Source organism: Poromitra crassiceps, assembly GCF_964638095.1.
Source record: "Poromitra crassiceps genome assembly, contig: HAP1_SCAFFOLD_1498, whole genome shotgun sequence".
NCBI lineage: Eukaryota > Metazoa > Chordata > Actinopteri > Beryciformes > Melamphaidae > Poromitra > Poromitra crassiceps.
The window spans coordinates 23,945-29,968 of NW_028150914.1; positions in this window are offsets into that span (position 1 = coordinate 23,945).

The following is a 6,024-nucleotide window of genomic DNA, read 5'->3' on the forward strand; positions in this document are numbered from 1 at the left end:
ACATATCGTGTTATGACCATCATTATGTTCAGCCCGTAGGGATGGGTACTGAGCACCGGTATTTAATTGGTACCGGTTCCTGATTGGTCAGTACCAGGAGTATCGATAAGGTTCTGGACGTTCTGTGTTTGCTATCGGTATTTTATTTTATTATTATTAATTTTTTTACGGTTCCCTAACGATGACAAAGCGGCACCAGGCGTTTGACGTTGCGTGTTTACACTCATGTCTTGTCACTACGCTTGCGGCAGGTTTAAAAGATCAGTAGTATATTTGGAAGAACTAGTTTGGAACTAGTTTCATGATGAGGCATCGCAATGTTGAATCACACAACAGTCTCAAGGATAAAGCAAGCGACTACCCTGTGATGATTGGGAGGGAGACAGACAGAAAACTCTGCCTCTCTTTGCAACAAACACCAAACATCATTTACCAGAGAGTGGTAAAAAACGAGAGAGACAAATACTTTGCTACTCTAATTGCCAACAACACACAAAATCCCAGAGTTCTATTCCGGACTATTCATTCTGTTGTTCACCCCCCTCCCACCGCTGTCCACTCCAGGATCCATCCCCCCCTAAGTGTGAGGAATTTCTGTCCTTTTTCTCAGAAAAAGTGGAGACCATCAGAAGAAATATCCCACATTCCACACAGGACCTACCCACCACTCAGGGATGCTCATTCACCCTCGCCAGTTTTGAGCCCATTACTCTCTCTTCCCTCTCTGAGATCGTCTCTTCACTGAGGCCAGCTTCATCCCCCCTGGACCCCATCCCTGCCCCCCTCCTCAAGGAGGTTTTTGACACCGTGGGTCCTCACATCCTTGGCATTGTCAATAACTCCCTGGCTACTGGTACCGTTCCATCCTGCCTCAAACACGCAGTGGTTCAACCTCTCCTCAAGAAACCCAGCTTAGACCCCACCCTCCTCAGTAATTACCGGCCCATTTCCAAACTGCCTTTTCTATCAAAAATCCTGGAAAAGGCTGTCCTCAGTCAGCTGATGCCCTACCTCAAGAGGAACAACATCCTGGAGAAATTCCAGTCGGGGTTTAGGGCAGGACACAGCACTGAGTCAGCCCTCCTGAAGGTCCTCAATGACCTTCTCCTCACCGTGGACACTGGGAAATGTGCTGTGCTGGTCCTCCTCGACCTGAGTGCAGCATTTGACACAGTGGACCACTCCATCCTCACTGACCACCTCCAACAGGGGGTTGCATCACCAACACCGCCCTCTCCTGGTTCAGATCCTACCTAAACAATAGAACCTACTCGGTGAGTCTAGCCAACTTCTCCTCCCAGCAAGCCAACCTCACCTGCGGGGTCCCACAGGGTTCAATCATGGCACCCATCCTCTTCAATCTCTACATGCTCCCCCTCAGTCAAATCATTACACGGCACACCATCTCCTTCCACTGCTACGCCGATGATACACAGATCTATCTCCCACTCACAATAGCTGACTCCACAGCTAGACCGCCTGAAGACCTGCCTGGGCAACATCAAGGATTGGATGTCACAAAACCACCTGCAGTTGAATGAGAGCAAGGGGGAGATCGTTCTGTTTGGCAGCACCACCTCAGTCACTCAGATCTCCAGTAACATGAGAAGCCTCTCCTCCTTGGTGAAACCCACTGTGAGAAACCTTGGAGTCTTATTTGACTCAGATCTCAACTTCGACCATCAAGTGAGATCAGTGGTAAAATCCTGTTTCTTTCAACTGCGCATCATTGCAAAAATCAAATCCTTCCTTTCCCCCAGCGACCTTCAGAAAGTCATCATCATGCTCATTTTCTCACGACTGGACTATTGCAATTCCCTCTACTCTGGTCTTCCTGATAAAACCATCTACCCCCTCCAGCGCGTCCAAAATGCTGCTGCCAGGCTGGCCTCAGGCACCAGAATGAGGGACCACATCTCCCCAGTTCTTGTCTCTCTCCATTGGCTCCCAGTGAGGAAGAGAGTCATATTTAAGATGCTGATGTTTGTTTACAAAGCCCTCAACGGTCTCGCCCCGGCCTACATTGAGGAACTCCTGGTCAAATCCGTCAGCTCCAGGTCCCTCAGATCAAATGACCAACTGTGTCTGAGGGTCCCGCGAGCCAAACTGGTGACAAGGGGTTACCGGGCTTTGGCAGTGATGGCACCGACACTGTGGAATAAGCTCCCTTTGAACATCAAGTCTGCCAACACCTTACAGACTTTTAAGGCCTTGCTCAAAACCCACCTTTTCGCTCTAGATGATCACCGAGTTACTTTGCTGTTTTGTTGTGTGTCTGAGGTGTACTTATGTTCTCTGTCTGTCCGTCTGCCTGGTTCCCTGTCACCATTGTCCTGTCTATTAATTTCTTTTCTTTCTTTTTTTTCCCTTGGGCTGCACCCCGGACCAATGTAAAAGTTGGCTGAGGGGCGCAATATAAATGAAAATATCATATCATATCATATCATATCATATCATCAGGGTGCTTTGCTGAACCTGACCTATTTTCTGACAGAATATTATGTGGACTTTGAAAACTCTGAATACCTACTGCACCTTGTCTGTAATGGAGCCCACAGCATAAGAATTTCACACGTGCGTACTTGTACTACGGAGTGACAATACAAATCTTGAATCTTGAATACAGAACAACGAACAGCGACAGTGTTAACTTTACCTGTTATGTTAGCTTGCAGCAAAGTTACATCCAGAGCCATCCATTCAGCAGGTAAGGCCTCCGTAAAGAGATTTAATGCAGGCAACTTATCTTGGTTTCGAGTTTCTACTCAGTGACGTGTGCAATGCATTATTTCATTTCCTCTGGTCAAAGGGCTCGAATTTCAAAAATAATTGCTTATTTCTACTACAAAGGTGACCTAGGCTTAATAAATATTCACAGTGGTGAAATAGGCCTTCTCAGGAATTTGACTTGTAGTAAGTAATAACAAAATAACTGTTGAATCTTTTGACATCTTTTCATGGCATGTCTTTATTTTGAACCAAATTATGGCGTACTATCGGTAAGAGTATAAGTATTGGTATCAATAAGCAGTACCGGTATCGGTATCGATAAAATCCAAACGATACCCATCCCTAGGGCCGTGAGCTCAAAATGTCTTAAGCCCCAGACACACCGGGAGAACTAGAAAGGACTAGCGGCAGCTAGTACCCGACCAAGCCAAAAAGTTGCATTTGAAGACACCGCAAACACGACAGCTGACGGGCAACTAACTATCTATATAATAAGAATGAGAAGTGTCTGTGTGCGTATGTGTGTGCATGCGAGCAGAATTCTGGCCGGCCACGGGCTGAAACTTTCTGGGGGTGTAAAGAGCACCCCTGCGGGTGACCTGACGGAGCCGGATTGTTTAATTAGGTGATTGCCCTAATTACCTAATGATGTGATGACATCATCTTCCTGGCTGAGGCTATATAATTGATGTGATGACATTGAAGTGATGTCATCCGTGATGATGTCATATAGCAGGCGAGGCCGCGTAGCGGCCGAGCTGTGTATGCGACGTGCAGTGGGTGAGCTGCAGGGCAGGCGAGGCCGTGCAGTTACAACGATACTACTAAATCACATATATTACAGGCAAGCAAACAAGCGATTGTTAGACTTACCGTACTGTACATGTTAGCAAACAAGCAATGAATAGACCCTTCTCACGGGGACCATTTTGTGTCGAAAAGGCAGAGTAAATCCTCCCAAGATTCTTATATTTTTTCCAATCGATTCCCATTGGAAAAACCAAACAATACTTCATTGATTTAGATAAAATTATATGACGATTTATCTGGGCTGGGAAGAAGCCGAGGATTAGATATAAAGCAATGCAACTAGCAAAGGAGAATGGGGGTTTAGGCCTTCCATGCTTGAGGGATTATTATAGAGCAGCTCAGATTCGGCCACTAGTGGGCTGGTGTACTCCAAGCTATAATTCTAGGTGGAAAGAGATTGAAGGCTCAATGAGCGCGAGAATTCCAGTTAACACGTTGATAGGGGACCCTTCATCGACTGATTTTCTATCGGATCCCAATAACCCTTGGGTAATTAGCTCTCTTAAAACATGGAAAGAAATAATTAGAAAGCATTTGAAGGATAGGGCGGCATATGTGGTTTGCATATGACTCGAATTTCATCCCCAGTAGATATGACTCAACTTTTAGAAATTGGGTTCCTAATGGTCTTACAGCACATTGTACTCTCTTGAACCAAGGTAGAGTGTATAGCTTCCAGCCTGCTCTTCAAAATCTAAAAGGTGACCATATTATGAATATTAAGGAAAGATGGGAAGCAGAGGGAAACTCCACAATATCACCAGAAGAATGGATCAGAATATGTGGTCAGCAATGGAAAATGACAAGTACACCATCCTGGAGGGTATTCAGTTGAAAAAATGTGACTAGATACTTCTCTACTCCAGCGCAAAAAGCTAACTTCTCTCACCAATCTGTATGTTGGAGGTCATGTGGAAATGCAATGGCAAACCACTTTCACATCTTTTGGAGTTGTCCCTCTGTGGCTCCATTTTGGAAGGAAGTACACGAGGTCCTGGAGGCGGTTTTTATGATGGAAATTAATTTTGATTTTAAAATACTGTACTTGGAAGATATAGAAGAGTTGCATTGTGCGAAGTGAGACGAATATATGTTGAGAGTGATGTTAGTGGCCAGCAAAAAGGCAGTGACTAGAAAATGGCTAAAACGAGATGTACCAACTGTAAATGAATGGATAGATTTAATCCACTCGATATATGTAATGGAGAGAGTAACATTTAGACTAAGAGCTCAAGCTGATTCCTTTGAAGATAAGTGGTCGAAGTGGCTTGCCTATGTGTCGGATATAAGGCCTGACTTTATATAGCTGAGAAGAAACATGGTGGTGTGTGTACACGCTTATAAATGAGAATTGTATGTGGGTGCGAATGAATGAATGTTTCTTTTGTACTGGTTTGTTCTGTATTGTTTTGTTTGTCATTGAAAATAATAATAACAATAAAAAGTAAATGACAAAAAAGAAAGAAAAGGCAGGGTAAACACAGGTGCAAGCAAAACACTAATGAGGGTTTCCAACTACCATGATACTCTTTGAGTATTGTGGGTCTCAGGCCGAACTTCTTTAGTCGTCTGAGACCGTGCAGCCGTTGTTGGGCCTTTTTGGCAACAGAGGTGGTGTGGCTGGACCATGTTAGGTCACCCAGGTATTTAAAGCTGTCCACTCTTTCCACCTGTGCCGTAGATGGTGACCGGGCAGTGGGACCCCCCCCCCCTCCTGTAGTCTGTGATGATCTCCTTGGTCTTGGCCACATTCAGGGAGAGGTGGTTGTCCTGGCACCATTGCCATCCAGGACAGCCAGTTCTTTCCTGTAGGCCGTCTCGTCGCCGTTGGAGATCAGCCCCACCACTGCTGTGTCGTCCGCAAACTTCACGATGGTGTTTGAGGTTTGGGTTGCCACACAGTCATGGGTGTAGAGGTCATACCAGTAGGGGCTGGAGAGACATCCCTGTGGCGCTCCAATGCTGATGGGTGTGCCAGTTAAGATCCCTATCAAAGTGGACCCGTAGGTATGTGTAGGAGGTGACCTGCTTGATGTCATGGCCATGTATGGCAACCGTGCTGTGATACCACCCAGTATCGTGATACTGGGTGGTATAGTATTGCAGGGCAGAATATTGGTATCGCGTGACAACACTACAATGTAGTAGAACAAACTTATTGATGCTGTGTAATTGTTAGGGATGGGTATCGTTAAGGAATTAACTAACGATACTACTACTCTTATCGATACTGCATTGATCCGGTACTTTAACGCAGTGGTTCTCAACCTTTTTGAGCCGGGACCCCCCAAAAAATATGTTGGGGTCCGCGACCTGTTTGGAGCCCGTTAGGCATAGCAGTTAATTAGCTGCACCTGTTGAGTGTCCAGGGTCAGTCTGCCACACAAGATGACTTCCGGCTCCAGGATGCATTCACACACTCATTTCACTATCTCACTCAAATTGATTGACTACACTATATCATTTGCACGGGAGATATAATGG